General features: G+C 39.2%; 1 protein-coding gene and 1 long non-coding RNA gene across 7 annotated transcripts in view; one reads left to right on the top strand and one right to left on the bottom strand.

Moving 5' to 3' along the window:
- The window catches only part of znf469 (zinc finger protein 469), a 160,242-nt gene that overhangs the window by 124,667 nt on the left and 13,560 nt on the right, over positions 1-22,015 (bottom strand). For 2 of the 5 annotated variants that reach the window (XM_088377677.1, XM_088377681.1), the window contains exons 1-2: positions 6,659-6,808; positions 3,964-4,017 (exon numbers count right to left, since the gene is read on the bottom strand). The gene's annotated coding sequence lies outside the window, so the exon portion shown is untranslated. Of the gene's footprint in view, positions 1-2,029; positions 2,154-3,963; positions 4,018-6,658; positions 6,809-22,015 lie in introns of those variants that run through there. The other 3 variants (XM_088377676.1, XM_088377678.1, XM_088377680.1) reach the window with 2 other exon arrangements.
- On the top strand, positions 1,403-9,315 carry LOC148396556 (uncharacterized). 2 transcript variants are annotated; one of them, XR_015858902.1, is made up of 3 exons: positions 1,403-1,500; positions 8,449-8,574; positions 9,252-9,315. It is a non-coding gene; the product is annotated as an uncharacterized LOC148396556 (long non-coding RNA). The 2 variants fall into 2 exon arrangements; XR_015858901.1 differs by lacking the exon at positions 1,403-1,500 and adding an exon at positions 6,960-7,016.

The following is a 22,015-nucleotide window of genomic DNA, read 5'->3' as shown; positions in this document are numbered from 1 at the left end:
GACACTTCAACATGGTCACCAGGGTTGAGGATCAACCCCACAAACAGAGTTGAGAGGCGAACACACTACGACTGAGCCACGCTGCCTAAGATGTACAATCCTAACATAGTCCAAATAAAATACTAATTTTAAATTACATGAAGTCTGCTAAATACTACAATTACCGGTACTTCACTTTTGAGGGGCTGGGGAATTAACTACTAAGAACAAAAGATGCAATGTGTGTCTTGGCTGGCTGACTGTTGTTAAAAATCACGGGAAAAAATGTTGAATAGCTCAATTGCAGCTCAATTCCTACTGCTTTTGGGTGCTATAACCTTTTATGTTGTGTGTTTGACTTTAATTTCATCAGTTTTACTAGAGCACATTAAGGATTTCATCATCATTTCATTTCACCTTAGGTCTATCACTCAACAATTTACAGTGCTCCTGCCAAAAGCGTTGAATCACACTAAACGGAAAACACAGTTACGTGTCACTGACAGAAAGAAACAGATTGATTCATTGCTCGGCTGTAGCCTTAGTGTTTGGTAATATGGCCTAAAAGTAAAATCACTGTATTTTTTGCCTGAGTGTCAATAAATGAGACATAAGACAGTACTTTCTCAAAGTGTAAAAAGAAATGATGAAAAACACACTGTCAATGAAACAATGAATTTGTCAATCACATCATGACAAGAAGTAGTAATCCACCGCATGGCCGCAGAGAGTTACCTCGCCTGTGCATGTGTCAGCACACATGCCAGTGGGGCAGTCTGTGAGGGCTATATTGGGTAGAAGTACTCCTGAAAAAGCTTATTTTTAGAAAAAAACAAATGGGTCATTCATTTTCCTCTGCCACTAATGCACGGCCCTCTCACACAGAAATGGAAATGATAGGTGACTGCTGTTTAAACAAAGGCAGAGGCCAGCTTAACATCAAAACACACTCCTTCAATTATTCCATTACTGTGGAAAATGCATGAAGCACTTCCAAAGGTGTAGATCTGTAATCTATCAATATCTCAGACCCTAAAGTTGCCAGCTCAGTTCAAATCAAGAAATGGCCGTGAAGCAACAAATCCAAGAAAGATTAACAAGATTCCACTTCAATACTTCAAATGGATATTTAGTATCTTCATTTTAAATTCCATACCTAAAAATGGTGGTTAATGTATATCAATTGTATCATTTCCATTTTTGTGAGAAATATTGTTAAAAATCCAATTATGTGTCAGCCGTAAGGCAGAAACAAACCCCTTTGACAAATGAAAAGGGTCCATAAAGATAAAAGTACAAGACAATCGGATGAGGTCCTACAATATTAGCAATGGATGGTTTAATTTGGGGCGGCACTGGTTAGCACGTCTGCCTCACAGTCCGGAGGGTGCGGGTTAGATTCCACCTCCAGCCCTCCCTGTGTGGAGTTTGCATGTTCTCCCCGTGCCTGCAAATCAGTTTCTTCTTCTGTCATGTCAAGGACTATCAGTGCGCCCCTTGCGGATTGCATTTAAAGGGAAGGTGAGGAGCCTCTTCTATTGGTGGCGGATGAAGTCGGTTGTGTGCACATCCACAATGGTGCAAAACACCCTTTTTTTTTTAAGAGTTAGGGCTAATCCGGCTGCACCTGCTTTCGCGTGTCTAAAATACCAAGACAAGGTCGAACCTGCCGCTGATTTAGACCGCACCTTTTCCTAAAATTGCTCTGGGCATAAAAATAGAAACCACAGTGTTCAAGCTATCATCATGTGTGATATCACAAAAGCAAAATTCACTCTTGTGTTCTACGTTAATTTCGCTTTTCTGAGGGTTTTTTTTGTCAAGAGAACTATAGCAGTACGTAAGAAAGAGTCACTATTCTATTGCTAAACGCATACAGACTAACTAATGAAAAGCAGAATTACTTGTCCTACTTTTAGCAATTACCAATTGTGAAGTGAAGAGGTGACCGATTTATATTTTTTTTACATACTACCATTTGTCAAAACAACCAATTGATAATTAGCCTTTGTATAACTACATATCAATCCACATTTTGAGTCAGACTTACATAAATTGAGGAAAGATTCATGTCAAAGAGGAAATGCCATAATCTCCTGCATAGCAAATAAACCATGAAAAAGTCAAAGCAAAACTCTCCGGCATCTGTTTTTTTAAAAGAGCCACGAGGGAGTTTCCGCTTTCTCTTGGTTACATAAACAACAAAGCTTTAAGGTCCAAATGCCTTTAACAGTAGAGCTACTGCCTGGCCACTATGAGAGAGTGCTTCCGCCCTTGATTGCTAAATTGCCCCAATGGGCTATACAAGGCAGTGAAAGGCAGACTGTGCTATACAAAATACTCCCGCAAATGTGGGCCATTGATTTGTCAATGTGTTTACACAAATACTCAAATCCATTCACGTTATAATTGGGCAAAAATGAATATGCATCAATGAAAGCCTAGCAAAGCTACATTTTCGGATTAAATAATACTACAAATCACAAAAATCATACCATAGCCATTATGACAGTCAGTTCTGGCTATCTAGGGTAATTTCAGCTCTAAAAGAATGCAATTAATTGTTATATAAAGTACACATGGAGTAATTTAAAAGCATATACAGCCATGTTACTTTGAACACACAGCCTCAGAAAAGACCACAGCTTGTTAAATGTATTTATATTTTTCAAACAACTTACCTACAATATTTAACAGGTCCAAGAGTTTTCTCAAAAGTAAAAATGTTTTTATTAGGGAGACATGAGTAAAGTAAGCGCTTTCCCTAAATACACGCCAGATTATTAAGAATTTATTATTGTGTGTGTGTGCGGGTAGAATGCTTCACCTGAGCTGCTTTGATCCCATTAAAAGACAGACAAACTCTGTCTTTCTCCATAAAAAAAAAGACCAAGGATCCAAAAGCATTCCCACATTAGGGCTTAAAACACCATCCAAATCCCAGCAAACCCTTGCTGGACTTTCTTTAAGTTCACTTTCTTAACTCCTGATGGCTAATTGCTCTGGCAGGGCTCTGGAGGAACTGCTGAGTGGCCTCAAGCCCAGTTTCCACTCCATTCAAATTTCCACACCTCCTTTTTTATTTCTTGTGCTCTTTTTGCAACCGTCATTTTTCATATCCCCTCGTCTGACTTGGTGGAACGTTCCTCAACTCCCTGTCACCTGCTCTCTTTCCTCCATATCTCTACAAGTGTTTAAGTCTGTATCTGTCTGCTTCTATGTGCTATTCTGTCTGTGGTTTTTTTTGTTTTTTTTATAGGCCTCCTTTCAAATTCCTTCCATCAACCTGTCCTAAAGTAGCCTCCGGGGTTTCCTGCTGGAAGGGATTCACCAACAGGGGGATATCAAGAAGTTAGAGTGGATACCAAACCAAACTCAACAACTTTTCTCATTGATTTATACAACTCAGTAGTAGTTCTTCTGAGTCATGGGATGATTTACAGAACAGAGGGTCCAACAGCCCTTTTGAGCGGCACTGCATGCATTCAGGCTGCCAAAAAGAGACTTCCAGAGCAGAACCGTGATAAAGAACTCTAGGGATCAATGAGCAACCTCCAGGGTTAATTCACATCTCTAATTGATTCCACCTCGTATTACTCACACGAATGTGCACGACCGTACAAATCTTGCACTGTTTGCCGGCCACATTGAAAGCAGATCACCAACTGCTCACCTCTAGTTGTGTACGAGTCGAGACCAATAAAACCATCCATTCACACAAGTTGCCACATCCTGCATAGGGAAAAAAACTTCTTGTGTGTAATTAAAGCTCAGAAAAAGCCATTAAAACTCTGCATCCGATTCACACACTGTGGTAGGTGGAGAGAAGTGGAACTATGGATTAAAATTAAAACCATACCGTAGGGGCAAGCAGACAGACTGTGTGTGCATGTGTGTCAGTCTATGTCTGCTTCCTGTTAGGTGCGATTCAATATTTAATACCAAAGCACAAACAACTTTCTTGAAAAGGGACTTGAAACATACCGCTGCGTCTTTTGGTCTTTGGCAAGTCAGTTGAGTCGAAGGTCAAAACTGGAACTGGAAGAAAGAAAAGAGAGAATATGTTATGCAGCTGTTGCAGGACTCTGCCAATACACTGGGTCATCTTCAGGACATGTACAGAGATCTACCGTGCCCATTCGCTCCACTGAAAAATTGAAGATTTATTTATTTTACTTCTCAGATGAAAAAGAACAAAGCACATATGTAATATGAAGTACTAAGCTAATCATTTTGCTTATGCGAACTCCAAAGTTGAGATCATTGAAAAACAAACAAATGAGCAAATCAAATATATTAAGAGATTTGTCAGAACAACAGAAAGAGCACGCATTAGTCTTTGACTTTGCAAGCCAATGAAGCGGAACGTTTTTAATTAAAAGCTGCTGCACAAGTACAAAGCAGATTCTAGAAACGGCCACAGACAATGATGTGACCTTAAAACCCAGAGTCATCTTAAAAATCTTAGATCACATGCTGCGTCGTTCAAAGGTTGGAGGAACGCTGAGAAAGACTTTGATGAGGGCTTGAAGGTAGTGAGAGATGACAAGATACATGGACAGATTTAAACTTGGACTACAAAGGTCGTTGTGCAATAAATCTTATTGAAAAGAATAAGTTATTGATTTAACATTGAGCAATCGCAACAGGACTGACAAGAAACATTCATTCTAACAGGTACCACGACCATCTTGTTTGAAATGCCATTCACAATCAAATACAAATAATTGCCTAAAACCATTTAGCTCATTCACTGTTAAAATTGATCTATGACATTTATATGGCGGTAAATGAGTTGATAGGTGCTAAAGAGGTGCTTTAAAAAAAATAACTACGAGCAAAAAAGTTTCCTGGTTTTATCCTCGTCCAAAATGCTTTAAGTAGCTGAAGTGAAAGTCCTTCCGATGCATTTCAGAATGTGGATAGCGTTTCACAGACAGGTTAGTCAGGTATTATTTTGTTTCACATTGTTATTTAAACAAGTTTAAAAAAACTGAGATTAACGCTCAACATTTATAGGACAATTTATGGAATGTTGTGAGAGCCCATAGATACCGTGGCAAAATCCAAAATGTGATTAAAGCACAATATTTTTTCAGTATTCAGTATCTGCCACTTCCTGCATCCAAATTTTGCGGGGAAACCTTAGGTTCAAACAGCTACACACATTCCGTTTCAAATTAAACTGCATTAAGTGCTTAGTAGAGCAGTATATAGGGCACGTGTCTAAACTTCAACTCAGGGGGATCATCACTCACTCACATACTGTACAAAGTGCAAATGCATTAAAACATCCAAACACCTAGCCAAGCAGCAGACAGAGTCTGTGCGTTACCCTTTAGACTTGGAATGACTTGAGAGTTAGGGATGAGAATGTGTGTGAAAGATTGCATCTCCTCCAAAACCACTGTGCATGGAGTCTTGGAACAATGAGCGCATGAAATACGCAATTTGAAAGCATTCCAGTCTTTTACTGGATCAAGACAGTTCTGTTACAGAAATAAACTCAAGAGGTTGGCACGCACATCCCCTTTTTGCTCCCCGCATTCTGTTTGCAGCCATTTTAGCTCATTACCCCTTTGAGAATGCACACAACTCTCTGTCTGCCAAAGAACGCATGGTGTCATGAACCTGTGTTTCCCAGTGCTTCACAAATATTATAAATCAGATCTAATAAAGGGTGGAAAACCTGTTTCCAGGGGTAAGCAAGAACTGGGGCTTAGACGACTGCTTGGCTACACCGCTGCTGCTAGTCTTCCTCTCCAGTGTCGGAGATTCCCTGCCAAGATGGACGAGTGTGCGGCTCCTGGTTTCAAATTTTTATTACAACCACACGTAGCCAGTCTTTTCCCTGCTTCGTTTCATAACTTCTACCCGGACACTAGAGTTTCCATTGACTCCAAGATAAACCAGCATAAACCAGTCATACACCAGCTGCATGCTGATAAGCATCACATTGCTGCATTTTGCATCAGCAACGGAAAAAAAATAAAACATTACCAACGTGAACTCCAGTCAAGGGTTTGGCATGCGATGATAAAAAAATGTACGTGCTGTAAACCCAACGGGTAAAGACAAATACACCACATGTTAATGTGTTTTTAGCTTTTTTTTTAAAAAACTCAAAGACAAATAGCTGTTTACTTGTTAAGACAAAAGGCACCTCCTGATCCCTTGCTGAATACCACATGACATTCATTTAACTGTGGAGGCTGGAAGTTTGATCTAGCCTGTGTATCCTGGCTCTGTTAGGTGGAAAGTATGGAAATGAACATGCTACAGCAATTGACATCTGACAGGCTTTGATGTTTGATGAAGCACAGAACCGGACAACTATTGGATTAATATAAACGCAACGTGTCAAGTGAAACCTTGTGTCACTAAATAGAACTTAATAATTGTAGTCTGTATATGTCGCTCTGTGATATTATGTCAGCGATACAATCAGGCTGCGGTTGGGTTTCCAGAAGAAAAACAGGAATATATTCATTGACTGCGGACTGTTGTGCTAATACTGCAGATTGAGCATGCAAGACTGAGTTGATTGCAATGCCATGTTGAAGCCATGATGGACACTGATTTATAAGTAGGAATCCAGTTTCATACAATCAATCTCCACATGTTTTCCTCAAGATAGTATGCAGTCAGACGCCAAAAGAGTAAAGTCACTTGCTCCCACCTTATCCTTACTCTCAGATGAAGAGTGAAATGAAAACATTTCGGCAAAATTTACTCCAGTCTTCAGCATTTTGACGAAGATCCTTAAACTGCTTGCTAAATGTTAAACCACAAGCCAATGTTTTCTCACATAGCCACAAAATACATTCAAACATACAGAATGGAAACAGGCAAAGCAATATAAACAGTATGTGGCTATATGACATCATATAAAAATAGTCATGAGAATAATAATAACACTATAATTTACTTCAAACACCCTTCAATAAAACAAGGATATAAACCATTACAATGTTTGGTGTCAGTCACAGTTTTATATACAGCAAATGCACCAAGGACAATCTATCAAATCATCAGCAGTACATAACTATTAGCATCCAGTGATTTTTCATTACATCGTAGCCTAGAAAGTGACCGTATCCAAAAATTTATGATTGAAGACACATTGTATCCCATTTGCATATTGCTTAAGTGTTTAACTGTCGTTATCCAAGGACTGTTCAGTCAGAGTAAATGGTGGAAAATCATTTTTGTTATAGGACAGGGTGTGCTTGGCTATTGGATGTAGGAATGTACAGTACGCTATTCCAGAGGGAAGTACAAGTATTTGGTATTGTGGTAAGACTGGCTTAAGATCCAGTGTTAAAGAACGTGCCTTGTGTCAAAAACAATGCTTTTCACTTTCAGTGCATTGTGTGAGGTTAGGCTTTGTGGTTGGCTAAATTTATAGTGCATTTTGAACTGTCAAATGTTTAAAAGTGGAAGTGTTGCGAGGTACTGCACAATCTTAAACCAGTGTGAGGGGACGAGAATGTGAGAAAATGGGAAGTTCTACATACAAAATTTCTGTTTATACTGTATTGCCACACAAAACTGAAACAAATTCACTTCATGATTCAAGTCAATTCCACCAAAGTAAATTTACTAAAGAACTGTACACTAAATCTAAAACTTTCTCAACTAACATGGGAAATTGCCACACTGCCAGTTGGTCAGAGAAGGCTATGCATTTCTCGAAAATAGATAAAAGGTGCCGTAATTAGTAATTGCAGGAGATATATCCTTTCACTTTATTTATAGAGAGAAGACAGACAGACATCCCGGCTGCCAGGGCACAGGAAAAATATCTGCCTTTGCCGAGCCGATCCGCACACGGCGAGGTGTGGTGGAAAGAAGGAAATAAAGAGAAAAGAGAGAACACTGCTGGGAGGCTGCCACTCACAACGACAAGAAAATAAAAGAATAAAAAATATTTTGGGGCAATGCTACCAGACATTGAAATTCATTGAATTTTTGCCAAATCTTCTTTCTTCTTCTGCGCACTCTTAAAAAGAGAATTGTCTTTGATTTGATCTAAACCAGAGGTCTCAAACTCAATTTACCTGGGGGCCACTCGAGGTAGAGTTTGGGGTGAGGCTGTACCGCATTGGGTTTTTTTTAAGCTCGAATAAAAACCTTTTCACCCCTGTTATTAAAATTAAACCACAACTTTAAGATTGTTCTGAACATGACTTATGCCTAGAGACCTGGCAACGCTTCCTCTCGCATAACTGAACCACATTTGGCGTGAGGAAGGGAGCAGTTGAGACCTCAGTAGGGCTTGAAGATGCTTATCAGTAAGTCTGGACCTATACTTGGACTTATTGAAGCTCAAGGTAGAAAAGATATTTTCACACAAGTACTACGTGCTCCCAAAAAGACACATTCGTCCTGCGGGCCGCGAGTTTGAGACTCCTGATCTAAACCATTCCATTACACTGTAAGCCATAACTCTGGCTTTATACGTTTCAGGTCATTGGAAGTGGAAGATGAATCACCTGCCCTCTGCAACCTCCATCAGGTTTTCTTACAGGATTGGCAGCATCCACTTCCCTGTTGAAGAAAAGCATCCCCACGGCATGATGTTGCCACCTCCAGGTTTGATGAGCAGTGTTAGTTTTACTGCACACACCACTTTTACATTTAGGCCCCAAGCACTTTATTCCACTTTTGCACTGCCTCCTAAAATTCTCATTTGCAATCTATGGCCAACTAAGGATAAAGCTGTTGACGCAACCATTTACTGTATATAGAGCATTGTATATTTACCCACTCAATCCATAATGTATTAAGCATATGGTTAGTTTTTATCTTAAATATTAGACTTTGGATTTGCTTCTTCCTGTATTGTGTCATTGTCACTGTAATGAAAGACAACAGTTAAATGTTGGCTGGACAATCTGGATAATTAAAAAAACAACAATCACAAGCATGTGGCGTGAAAATGACTGTAGTTGTTACAAATGGGTGTTTATCTGGTCCAGCTCCAGTTGGCAGTGATACAAACACATAAAAACACAGGCTAACTTTCATCCTTTTACATATGCTGCCTGCACACTAGGAACGCAAAACACGGAAAACAGATACAGCTGCAAAGCCTAATTCATACATTCGCAGATTACATACGAGCTCTTTAAAGTGTGACATAATTTGCCTGTCGTTTGAATTCTCTGCACTGAATATTGCAATGTGTGTGTCACAATTCAGCCCAATGTCCCAGGCTGTCAGTAAAATAAATTCTAAATGTGCGTCTAATATACCTGCTTTTCCCACAGGAGACAGCAGGAAAAACACACAAATGGTCATCCAAGCTCATGTTGATTCTCCAGTGCAAACACCCAATAAACCTGTCTGAAACTTAAAATGTGTGCAAGTGTGTGTGTGCAAGTATGGGCACCTGCATGCGTGCAAAGTGAATACATACAGTATACACATTCACACATGCCTCTGGCTCACCAGCAATCGGGAAAGGGGTTTAGTGGAGACGACTAGCAAAACAACATTTTCCAGCTATGCTAATTGGCATACATTCACTTGGGCAGGACTGCTATGATAACATCCACCTCTATTCCCAAAGGGGACCTTGATCCTGCAGGCGTTTACTGGGTCAGGGAACCTCGGTGTGGATGAAAGCATAAGAGAAGGCCTCCATTATGGATATGACGAGGGGGATGGTCTCATCCTCTTGGGCAGTACACATGGTATTTCAATATGTTTGCCATAAACAGCCATAAATAGATAATCGAGGCTGTCAGAATGCTTTCACACTGTGAGAGACCTGGACCTGTGGGGAAGTATGAACCGTTCTGGGACTAAATGGGGGCCTGTCTCTGTGGGGGATGGTCACAGATGTAGGGGATTGATGGGGTGGTGATGAGAGACTGAGATGTCAGGGAACAAACCCCTATTCAAAGTGAGACCTGTAAGAGATACCTAGTGGTGAACTCTCTGGCCCGTCATCACCTTGACTCTTCACCCTGGACCAAGGAAGTGGAATTAGAGGTGGGTCGATAAAAGAAAGTGTAACAGCTGCCCAATAGGATGGACAATGCCATTCTGATGTTTGCGCAAAATGCCTTGCTAAAATACATTCTATTCAACTTAAATATGCGGTGACTCTTACATGTACATAATATCAGACATTGGGTGCTGCTGCTGTGGTGTTTTACGGACATTATATGTTGGGTAAAAACTGTTGCTGGGCCTCCCAGGTATTTCTGAGAGCAGAGACAATGAAATTTGAGACTGATAAATATCACTCAGGTATGTAAAAGGAGACGGCAGGTATTATTAAAATATGAAATCAAGTGGACATATTCTACATTTGTCTACCGAACTAATGACATACTGTCGATAATGTTCAAATAAACAGGTTTAGGTTTTACACTATACGTTCTTATTCTGTTGTATGAACGGCAACAAGTTAAGTGTACCTTCCATCTAGTGGAAGAGCATTCAATAGTCTTGCCTGTCACTATTACTGTACATATTGACGTTTCTGCCACAAGGGAATCTATCACGGCATACTAATGAATGACTAAAATGGCTAAAAGTACTTGTGGCAAATATGTAAGTGAGTAAGTCAGCAAATAAATAAATGAATTAAATAAAGGAATTAAATAAGTAAAATAAATGGATAAATAAATAAATAAATAAGAAACAGGAGTAGAGCCTCTCTGGAATCAGAGAAACTCATTCATGTTGAAATAAATTATTTCCTTTCCAAACTGACACTGTTCTGTTTCCATGGTGTGACTTTGGTTTCGTTTACAGTAATTTGGACTCTGGGTGGCACAGGAATGTGGTGAGGTACAGAAGCTTGTGGCGCACTTAAGATGATTTAGTTGCCCAAATTATGGGGTGGATTTCAGACACTTATCACTTTGCACGTAGAGTGAATGGGATGAAGCAAGACATTATTTTAAATGACTCCAATTTACTGCTCCTTTTAAATTAAATATTTTGCTCTGCAATAAGGGTGTAACGAGTCATTCATCTGTAAATGATGACTATTACTGAAGTGGCCACTTTGCGAAAGAACTTTTTTTTTTCTGACGTACTGCATATACGAAAACCGCGATTACTTGCACACGCAATGCATTTTAAATGGGTGACGTGTTTTAGGTTCACAGAGAGGTACAATGTGATATTAGACTCTGGGTTCCTTTTGGTAGAACTTTTCAGTTCAAACTGAAGTAAAATCTCACAGATGGTGAAAATAACCAAAGTTGCTACCTTTATGTGGGCTCTGACTTTTTAGCTAAATTCTTAATTCATCACATTTTACCATGCTCATCTTGATAGTTTTCAGTGTTGTCATTCTCAGTAATGTGTTAAAACTGAACACTGTCACTACCAGTGCAGTGATGTATCAGAAAGGTTCTGAGTTTAAACAAAAATACTGTTTTAATATACAGTATATTGTTATCAGGATATTAAAAAAAACTGTATATAACTGAATTAAAAAAAAAAAAAAAAAACTGTCTATAGCTCATACCTCTAGCTGTCAATATAAAACAAACTTTCATAATTATTTGTCGACTAGACCCGTAGAGACAGTCGTAATAACAACCTTTTGGATGTGGCCAGAGGAGTTAAGATAACAAATAAAGATTGACGGCAGACGATAAAATGTTTTAGTATTTTATATTCAAGGGGGATCCAAATAGCAAAACATCTTTTTAATTCAACTCACGTTTTCAGCTACAACAAGCCCAACATTGAGAGTGTTTACAGCCATCTTTGAACAGATTTACATTTTTGCACTTGGTTTGAGATCATGACAATGTGTGCGTCATTTTGAATCTGGAGCCATTGTCTGACTCTCTGTGATGGTGTGTGGGAGCCAAGGTCTGGCTCAATAGCTCCATGTAGGCTCGATTTACCAAGCATTGATGGAGTCCAGATGAGCTTTCTCTGGCTCCCCTTCGCTCACTACATGCTCAGTGAAGCCGGACCACCAATTTCAACAACCAGGCAGAATTGAATTGGCAATCTGTATGTAGATAGTCAAGTACCAACTAGGGAAAGGGTGGACAATAATCCAATGTGGCAACACGTGGAATGAATTTAGGTGTAATGTCCTTACAAATCTCAATTTGAATGAATTTGCGACGTTGCGCACAATGTAAATAAAAAACGATTATAGTAATTTGCAGATCGTTTTCAGATAAAATAGATCAAATCTATTTTCTTTTGTTGTTGTTTTTAAATATTACCTTGTTTTGAATTTGATGCCTGCAACACGCTCCAAAAAAAGTTGGGACAGGGGTGTGGCGGACATTAGGAGCAGGCCTCTCACCCAGCAAGCACAATTGGCAGCGGGGTTGATGCGGATGTTCTTTCTTATGTAATATTGTCTTTTGTTCCTTTGTTCACTTGTGCCTTGACTTACTTGTTGGCAGTCAGTGAGAGAATAAAGTTGTGTTTCTTACTTTTGCCACAAGGACATGTTCAGCCATCACCTTTCCTTCAACATCACTCATCGATTGTTTGGGGATTTAGGACACTAATTGTCTATATGTGAAATCCATTCCCATTCTTGATCGATGTACATTTTCAGTCGCTATTGTTGTATTTTAAGCATCATAATTTGAACCACATTTTCAATGGGAGACAGGTTTGGAATGCTTGCAAGCCATTCTCGTACTTGCATTCTTTAACTACAAAGCCACGCTGTTGTAACACATGCAAAATGGGTTAAATGCGCAAAATATTGTCTTGCAAACATCTTGAAAATAATGTTTGCTTAGATGGCAGCATATGTTGCTCCAAAACCTCCATGTACCTTTCAACATTACTGATGCCTTCACAGATGTGAGAATTAGCCACAAACTGGCACTAACATATCCTTATACACTCACACATTCTGGCTTGAGAAGTTTGCACTGATAGCAATGTGCATGCTCCTTTTCGTCCTTGGCCTGGAGGACACGATGTCAATGACTTCCAGGAACAATTTGAAGTATGGACTCGTCAGACCACAGCACACTTTTCCTCTGCAGCTATCCATCTTAGCCGAGCTAAGGTCCAGAGAAGCCGAGTTGTTGGTTTAGATTTGACTTTCACTTGGCATGGTGGAATTTTTACTCGCATTTGTATACAAAGCGACAAACTGTGTTAACTAAAATTCGTTTTCTGAAGTGTTCATCAAAGCTGGTTTTTGGCCTTGTCACATACGTGCAGAGATTTTTTTCAGATTCTCTGAATCTTTTGATATTCTGCACCATAGATGATGGAATCCCTAAATGTAAATTAATCTGTTGAACAATCTGCTCACATGATGGTTCACAAAGTGGCTAACCTCACCTTTCAGGCATGCTCCTTTTATACCCAATCATGCCACTCCAATATTCCAAACAGGCATTTTGTGATTGTTTCTCAGTTTTCCCAGTCTTTTGTTGCCCGTGATCTGTCTTATATTGGAATAGTGAGTTCAAAATGAGCAACTATTCCAAAAAAAAAAGAAATAATAAAATTAACATTCTTCATTTTGAAAATTAATGAAAATTATGAATTCCAAATTAATCGGAATTGGGCTTTGTGGAACAAACAAACAGACAACAGTATCGTACGACACGGTTCTTATTTGTATCGTATTATCCTTTCTTGTTTTGTTTTTTTTCTCAAAGACCATAGATTGTTTTCGTCCTCTGGGTTTCACACACTTCATGCATAGCTGCAAATGGAAACACTTCCTTCCTCTCTACGGAGAATACAGGGGACTTCAGGGACAAGTTAGACCCCAGGTAAAGTACATGGATGGTCTCCAGGCCCCTTTTTCTCTATGGAAAAGCACTCGTGTGCCCCAGGGTAATCACTTCCATGTGCAGAACCCCAACACTCCAAACAAAACTGGAATAGCAACATCAAGGAAAAAGCCGTGTTATTACATTGCATGTCAAAATCTTCAAAGTCTGATGCATCAGCTGGATGCTCCTCTGATACTGATGATGCCTTAAAGTCACTCAACAGGCATATGTTGAAAGTGCAGTGAGACTGGGACAAACATTTCTCCGTAACATTCGACCTCATTTATTGTACTTGATCAACAATGGAGAAAAATAACCATCATTATTAATATTACTGTCTTTGTAATGGAAAGGGTTGTAATAGGTCACAACAACAGGGTAGGCAACCCAAGCAAGCGCTTACTTCCCTGAACTGAAGGGGGCCCAGAGAGACGCCCGTAACAATGACAAAACGATGACAAAGCTTGAGACACTGCAACTTTTTTTTCACAATTCATGTGAAATTGCAAGTCAAAAAAAATCTAAATTAATACTGTAAGGCACAATGAACATTGATTCACTCCATATGCCCTCTATTATATAAGAGTCTGAAAATAAAACAAGATCCCAAATCATGTGACTTGAAGATAAAACTTGGAATGACTGTGTCGGGTTTCTGCAACAGATAAAGCAAGTGTTTCCTTTGTGACAGATATGAACTGAACATCGTCCAAACCAAATGAAAACACAGCCTGACTTTGATACATACAAGTCCTGATTTTCTTCATTTTGCTGCAGGCTGTTACTGTAGCTGATGTCAATGTTACTGTCTATTGACACAGGCGACAGAACACACTATTGAGAATATGTGCTTACATCAACACTACACATACACACATACTTAATACTTGAAAATCAAACTAGCGCAGCTTTGAAACGTGATATTTTTTGGCAACATTCCATAAAGTGAAAGAAAGGACGGTAAAAAGTAATGAGCCACATACTGAACATGTGTGCTGGATAAAAGATTCCTGATGCTGATGCTGTTTTCTCTGTGAATGGACTTGGAGGTGTCCATATGATATGGCGGGGCGACATGCTGACAGTAAATCATATCATACCGGTCTGCTGCACATTAGTTAGATCACATGATTTTATGTACTTTGAGTTATTAGAACTTCAAAAAGCACATGTGTTATGAATTCAACACAACAGAAATTAATGAAATGAAAAGGTTGGTTGGTAGGAAATGGTCTCATCGTAACATTTGATTTGTTTCACTGGAACAACTACACTGGATTTTTCAATATGTAAATCCAAATTGTGCTTTTGTTTGTCAAACTTCAATGGACATATTTCCGTTTTGATGTCGTAACAGCAAGAAACTGTAGCATAGTGAATAACTGCAGCCACCAACAATTTGAAGAATATGGCTCGATTCTTAATCAAAGGAAAAGGAAGAATGGCGTTGAGTTTTGTGTTGATCGAAGTCTTGGCCATTTGCTTGATGAAATATGATAACTCCTTTTTTGTAGTGAATGTGACAGACAAAACTTTTTTTTTTAAGTTCAGTACTTATCCTTATCAAAACTAACTTGGCTTCTTTCAAAACAAAGTGAAGCCTAAAGCCAACAGAAACAAGTTATTCACATTATGTCAACTTTGGTTTCCTCCCATTTTCGCCTGTAAAGATAATTGCATAGAAATGCATGTCAATTAATGGGAACATATTATGACAGAATGAGTTACACAATGGGTCTGATTTACCATTGGTTGACACATGCAAAAACGGGTGCAAACTTGAGTGCTCACGTAAACAGATGTGCAAGAAGATTTCTTAACCGGTTGCAGCCAGGATATGTCAGCCAAAACCAGCAATACTGACGTGCATCTTGAGCATCCTGGAACGAGTCTATGCAAATAGCTTAATTTGGCATGTGCACTGTGATTTGTCAAATTTGAGATTAATTGGGATGACTAATTTTGTGGTCAAAAGGCAGGTGCAAACTAGCATGCAAAAAGTGTGAGCCAAATTCAGGATAGAATAAGAGGTCGTTTTGGGATAGAAAAACGTATCACAACATAGCGACTTTTGACCGATGCACTTGTTGATCTAAGACACAGTGTCAAACTGCCAGATTTGGCCCGCCATACCATTTTATGCTGCCCAGAAAGCAAACTTCCACTAACCTTGCTAAAATCCGTACCAAAATTTCAAAATGGCATGTGTAATAAATACTCACGTTTTTTTTGTTGTTGATTTTTTGTTACACTTTTACAGTAATTTGAGCAATAATTGAACAAACTCTTATTGCTGTTTTCAAAACTATCCATCCATCAATTTTTTGTGTATATGCAATAATCCGATGAGACGATGAAGCATTTATTCAATGGCACCGTCATAACGGCCCTCTGAGGGAAGCCGTAACTGCAAAGTGGCCCGCGAAGAAAATGGTTTGACACCCCTGATTTAAGGGCTGACATGAGCGGGTTAAGGCAAACAAAACACGGCTTTTATGCGGCTGCTGGCTTCCCTGCGATAATTCCACAAAGACTTCCAATTTGAGCTCTTCAACCATCATTTTGCTCTTGCATGGCTCTCACCAAATTTTCCATGGTGCAAAAACCATTAGCGTAATATAAAGCGCACAATCCTCTTAAATACGGTAGTCTCCACAACTTTTACACCTGTTGGCAACAGCATGCACATCTTTTAGTGAAAACATTCAGTGGACTTAATCTGGGAATTTCTACATTACATCACCATAAAGCTGAATGAAGAGTGGCTAAAAATATGGGCGTCAAATGACATCAGCCCCATAAATACTTAGTAGACGGTAGCTAAAATAATGACAGAATAGTGAAAAGGACATTTAGAGTATCTCAAAAAACATGTAGGCCAAGAGGAAATTATGTTCTCAACGCCGATTGGCTCCCGCTGACGAGAGGGACAGGCGGGGCCCATGTGGTTCAGGGACGGAAACTCAGGCATAGACGGATGATGTCCACCTCTGCTATTTAACATATTATGACAAACTTGTCTCAGATGTTCAAAATCAGGAGAAGACATAGTTGATGAGTTTGTATGTGCATGTGTATTTTTTTTTCCACATGTTCCAAACAACAAAATGTCAATAGCATTCACCCACAAAGGACAAAAGGTTTTGTCAAAAGATGAAGATATTCAGTTGAATGCATATCACAACCGATTTAGATCCCTGTTTTAACATTTTATTTGGTTTTAATTTTGAATTGTATTCAACTTGAAGCATCTGCATAAATCCTTTCTGCACATAAGAGCGAAATTAAATGGTTGTCCCTGTTTTGTGTCAACCAACAATTTAGAACTGGCAGCAATGGCTAAGATTTAGAGCTTCATGTGGGTAACATTGCAGATTGTTTATGAAACAAAAATTGGTTGTTGTCACTTCCAAATTAATTGTCCTTAACAATGATGTCAGTGCAAGACTACATTTCTCTCTGCGGCCAAAGCCACAATGGTTACAGAACAATGCAACCAAGATTAATGTCACTGCTCTCATTCATTTTGGAAAATTTCTTCTGGAAACTTGAATGCTGAATACTTTGTCTGAAGTAAAAAATAACTGGGGATAGCTTTGTGCAAATCTTCTTTGAAGTAGGGTGATCCTGATTCGTCTGATTCTGATTCTGAGTTTCGTGCAATGTCTGGGTTTTCTCAATCAGTTTTTGGATTTTAAATTATATACGAGCGTGACAATTCCTGTTATTTGAACATGTTTTTCAAGGTGTTATAGAAAGTCAATATCATTTAAAGTTAAGTCAGAAAGGGTATCAAAAGCAAATAAGGGTAAAAATGATAATGAAGTGTTAAAATATGATTTTACAGAAATATCAATACTGTCAAAATGGTGATGGGAAACACTTTTCCAAAAGTATATAAAGAAATCATCTTTAAGAATCCCTTATGAACTTGATGCTGAATAATTTCATCTTGACTGCAATGGCAGAATCTTTTTTCAAAATATTTGAAAATAAAAAGGGAATGCATCTCCACATTCTACACTATATCATAATGTTACCATTTAATGATTTTGATTTGTCCAATGAGACTCAGAATGGGCTTACAAGCCTGTCTGCAAATCTGACGTACTAACTTTAGCTGTGCTGTAATCATCTGCAATCTGTCAACATCATCAGGAGTCTCCCAGATAGCCATGGAATGACTGGATCTTCAAGAGCAACCAATTCCAGCCAAATTCCATCTTGAGAAGAGTATAACAGAGACCGAGCCGGTCCCTTGCATACTAAAAGAAACTGTGAATTCTGTCTTTGCATTGGCAATATTCATTAAATAATGATGACTCATATTCAAGCTAATTCTGACCTGGGCCAGCAAAACCTCCTTTTGCAGTTCTTGATTTAAAACTTTCTCAAAATTCAGTTGTCCATCTTATAAGGCTTTCCCTTTCACCTCACTCCTTCATAACTTCCCTCTGGTCTCATATGTCAACAACAACTCTGAGTAGTTTAACACACCCCAGTCAAGGTCAAGCAACACCCAGTGTACACTGGTGACCTTCAAAGCAGCTGTAAATGTGAATACTGAGTGACTGGAACACAGTTCCATTCCAAGGTAGCATCATCCTTGCCTAATGAGGTCAGAAGAAAACACACTTATTGTGTGCTATAAAGCGATACGTACACAAGCGAGGTAAACTGTGATAAGATGAAACAAATCCATTCACTTTGCATTTAACAGAGCTAATAAGATGTGCATCATCACACTCCAGATGTCTATAAAAACAATTGATTTTAGACCCAAGTGACATTATTAAGGAATGCTAATGCGGAGTGAGTTAGAAAGGGGCGAGGTTTCTCAAATGGCGAATCACTGGAGCATGAGGGTTCAGCAAGTTCAAACGGATTTCGAGGCGGATTATTTAGACGTATTAAAAACAAGCACCACAAGTGTGTCTTAACCTGACAATGCAAACACGACCACGCATCTTTTGCCACCTACATACTAACTGTAACGTACATTGGCGTATTTACATACCTGAAAGATGAATCATTCGGAATTTAGCGACGGGAAGGGTCAAAGTGGGTCAAACAACATACTGTCCGCCCCTTTCCATGTTTGATACATGATAAGTAAAAAAGAAATCCTATGTATCATTTATGGCCTTCGTGCACATCATTTATCTTGACTGACTGCACCTGGATATAAGCCCTGTCAGTCTAGCTCTTTCGCCAATTATTTTTAAGAAAATAAACAGCCTACCTTAATACACTTCAAGGCACGTCCCCTATTTGAACTCATAGTCCAATGTACTGCCAAACATTCCTGCCAATACAAACTTTAATCCTGCCAATACAAGCCCCAAAAAAAATCCCCTCGAGGGAGAAGTTGGAATGCTGGAACGTGTGACAATGGACTAACAGTGGGACAGTTGGACAAGCTGCAGTTCCAAATACAATAGCAAAACAATATTTTTGGATCAAACTCAATGCATCGATAACACTGGAAGGGTGTGATGGAGTGTGCAACAATAATGATGGTGGATGATCCCAGGTGTCCCCCAACATATTAAGCACTGCTGCTCTTTATATGAGTGAAAGTTCAAATGGATATTCCAGTCAACTGAGAACTTGAGTTTTTAATTAATTGAATTGTGTGTGCACTTTACTAAATTTCCCAGTGGCTGTTTTATATACAATACTGGATATAATTTATATATGTATCTGCATGTTGGGCTTAGGAAAGGAGATATTTTGCTACTCTTATCAAAACTGCTCAGACTTAAGTGTAAGGGAAACCGTTCCCATTTTCTGGAATGTATATATTTGCAGTCAAGGGAACCGTCAGGAATATGGGGCCCCTGTGAAAAAAAAAAAATCTCACTTTGGGCCCATCATCTTTAATGCCGCAAAATGAAAATAATAATCTTTTGGGTTCTGTGTCAGTTATGGCCTTTAGAATTGTTGCCGTGAACTCTATTATTGTGCCCCTGTGATCAGGAGGAATTCAAAATGATATACTGATAATACTGATTTAAATAAGGTGAAAAGGACATGACAATGGAGCCAGGAGCCAATGGCCATAAGATTTTTCTAAATACAAGTGTGCTATTGTACAGAATTATTGAAAAATCAGTTCTTTTAAAGATTAGAAATTTCAAGAGTGGCAGTTTTGAGATAAACCGAAGCAAGCTGAATGGCATTTAAGACAAAACTATGCATGTATCCAGAGAGATTCTGCAGAAGGATCTGCAATCACAGTTGTCCCTCTAAGAGTGCACTCAGTACATGTGTGCTGAATGTCCACCCCCTTGTGGACACATTTTGTACAAAATTCTGCAGTCTGCCAAGCAAAGAACTTGGGATCTCCTCAGGTAATTTGGCTTTCATTCATCTCAAACTATGTCTAATAGGTTCACTAAATCTAAATTGCCCTTATAGTGTCATTGTCAGTCTATATGGGTGTAGCCAGATTCTCACCCTAGATCAGATGGCACAGTCTCAAGCCTTCCTATGACCTTGCACTACAAGCGGATGAGCGATTACTAAACTGGCAAAGTCGAAGAGCAACAGGAAAAAGGAAAAGCTGCCAAACCAAAGCCCTGCAGGCCTAAAGGCAAAGCTGTCGTGTACAATGAGTCTTTCAACATTTGTTGAAATGTTATGGTTTTGAGATCCCACAAAGTTTAACCTTTGACATTAGGCAAAAAAACAACATCATACTCCTTCTCCTCCTATTGGACGTGTGGAAATTATGTAGACTTAGAAACAGTGCTGGCGAGGCCTGCCATGATGAGCTGTATTGAATTTTCCTGCAGCAGCCCTCATATACACCCAATGATGCAGCTCCTGAATTTAGACACAAGCATCTCAGCATGGATAAACTGCTAACGAATCAAAATGCATTTTTTCCCCACATGACTGCTGTACCGTATGTGATTTTGTGAAATGAATCAGTGCAATTCATAGCTAATGAAAAATTTGTCGTGCAGAGCGAGCAGAGAAGTCAACCAAGTAAAACATAAGCAACACTAAGTCCAGTTTAGCAACCCAAGAAGAGAGGAGGCTGTGTGCTCAGATAGAATAGTTCCCACAGAAAGAAAATGGTCATTTCGACCTTTTAATTGCAGACAGACTGTAATCACTAGCAATTAAAATAGTCACTGTCGGGCCAGATATGGATACAATTCATCACACAGACAGGCCAATTTATGCAGAGCTGGGCTATTTCATTACTTAATTCTATGAACATTTTGACTGATAGCATCCATCTGAATGAGAAATATGGGGGAAAACCGATGGCGAGGTCTTATGAAACAAAGCAAGAGCCCTCCCATAACAACCATATCTAATATGACCAAAGATGACCTTCTACATGGCAACAACCAGCATCTCATACAAAATCGATATGAAGGCCCACATCTGTGTGCATGATCCAGTATAGTAGACCGCACACTAAATCTCAAGATCACAGCTCTGTTGTCAATTGTGGACAGGGAAAAAGCATTTTACGGGGCCTATAGTAATTAAAGTTTACATATTGAAATCATATGGAATATGGATACCTCACAGCAGGATCCCGGTGTTTTGCTATTCTTTCTCCTACATGCTGAGTTATCAGCTGTGTCATGGACATTATTGTTGGCCTGAAAGTATGTTCCCTTGACCCAAAAGTGCAGAGCACTAAAACTTAATGTCAGTTTTATTACATTGTCCCCATCCACCTCAAATTTAAGAGCCGTATTTGTGTTGATTGTTTCCAAACAGCATGAGCAGGTGGGCTCATGGCGTACCACCCACCGAAGCTCATACGGCGGTCCATTGCTCTTATCAGACACCCGGGGAAGCCAGTGCCTGTCCGTTTTAACGGAACCAACCTTTTCTACCTCATAAACGGGATTACTGGTACAATAACAAGACACTGTGCTGTCCACTGAGAATTTAACGCCATAAATGAGACCGTTGCGCATAAACAGTTAGGTTCAGGTGTTGAGAAACACATTGGAAGAATAAAACAACATGTCAAATGGGTAAGAAGCTTGGTGTTGAAATTGAGTTTGAATTAAGTGCATTAGTACACTTCTGTCAAGCTATGCAGCTCAAATAAACCCAGCTTCTGTGGTTAGTCGAATCGGCGCTCTTCGACAAAGAGCAAACATACACCAAGGTGAGCAAAGATAAATATCCACTTGGTTATCTGGATATATACTTTGTGCTGAAGTTTGCTAATGTGTATTCCGCTCAAAAACACAAATGTTATTTTGCCACTTAAGCCAGCCACAGACAGAGACATACTGTACTAGGCTTCT

This window comes from Syngnathus floridae, chromosome 6 (genome assembly GCF_059516105.1).
Source record: "Syngnathus floridae isolate MCC-2025c chromosome 6, RoL_Sflo_1.0, whole genome shotgun sequence".
Taxonomy (NCBI): Eukaryota; Metazoa; Chordata; class Actinopteri; order Syngnathiformes; family Syngnathidae; genus Syngnathus; species Syngnathus floridae.
Note: the sequence above shows the minus strand (reverse complement) of the source record. Positions and strands in the feature narration are given on the sequence as shown.